The 1,040-nt window shown below is 59.2% G+C and overlaps 1 pseudogene; it reads right to left on the bottom strand.

The window, feature by feature from the left end:
- Positions 1-418: 418 nt before the first annotated feature.
- Positions 419-1,040, bottom strand: part of LOC101638202 — a 1,002-nt pseudogene continuing 380 nt past the window's right edge.

The raw sequence follows: 1,040 nt of genomic DNA, 5'->3' as shown, positions 1-1,040 counted from the left end.
ATGTCCGGGGCACTGAACACAGACCAAGGGATAGTTCACGTGAAGACAAAGTCGAGATCAGCAATCGGTGCCGCCGCCAGAGAGGGCTTCCCAGACAATGCTTTCCAAGGATTCTTCCAGTTGCCCGAAGCAGCATGAGGGGCGACCTGCGGTCATCACACTGCAGGTGGCAGCCCCTGCGGGCAGTCTCTCTAGAATAGCAGTTCTCAACCTGTGGGTCTTGACCTTTTTGGGGGTCGAACGACCCTTTCACAGGGGTCACCTGATTCATAACAGTAGCAAAATGACAGTTATGAAATAGCAACTTTATGGTTGGGGGTCAGCACAGTATGAAGGACTGTATTAAAGGGTCGCGGCCTTAGAAAGGCTGAGAACCACTGCTCTAGAAGCACTGTGGTGGCCGAGAGAGGGGCCCGACTCAGTCACACTCCTGCTTGCTGATCCACATCCGCTGGAACTTGGACGGTAAGGCCAGGGTGGAGCCGCCGGTCCACAGGGAGGACTTGCGTTCTGGGGTACGATGGTCCTGATCTTCAGGGCACCTGGCGCCAGTGCTGTGATCCCCTTCTGCATGTCGTCCGCGGTCCCGGGTCCATGGTGGTCCCACCGGACTGCACCATGTGGGCATGCAGGTCCTTCCCGATGTCCAGGTTGCACTCCCTGATGGAGTGGGAGGTGGTCTGGTGGGTGCCGCAGGACTCCCTGCCCAGGAAGGGGGCTGCAAGAGCACTTGGGGGTCACGGAAGAAAGCACTCATTGCTGATGGTGATGACCTGGCCGCTGGGCACCTGGTGGCTCTTATCCAGGGAGGAGGAGCAGGCGGCGGCGGCAGCCGTGTCCTGCTCCATGTCCAGGGCCACGCAGCATCAGGAGCTTCTCCTGATGTCCTGCACGGCAGCCCGATCAGTCAGTATCTTCTCAAGGTAGTCGGTCAGGTCCGGCTCAGCCGGTGCAGATGCAGACCAGCATAGGCCAGGGCGTGGTCCTTCCTCATGGGTGGACAGGGTGTGGATGACACCGTCGCCCAAGTCCATGATGCT

This window comes from Echinops telfairi, unplaced genomic scaffold (assembly GCF_000313985.2).
Source record: "Echinops telfairi isolate 266 unplaced genomic scaffold, ASM31398v2 ScPeMD7_7463;HRSCAF=8501, whole genome shotgun sequence".
NCBI classification, from domain to species: domain Eukaryota; kingdom Metazoa; phylum Chordata; class Mammalia; order Afrosoricida; family Tenrecidae; genus Echinops; species Echinops telfairi.
This window is presented reverse-complemented; position numbering and strand designations above follow the sequence as displayed.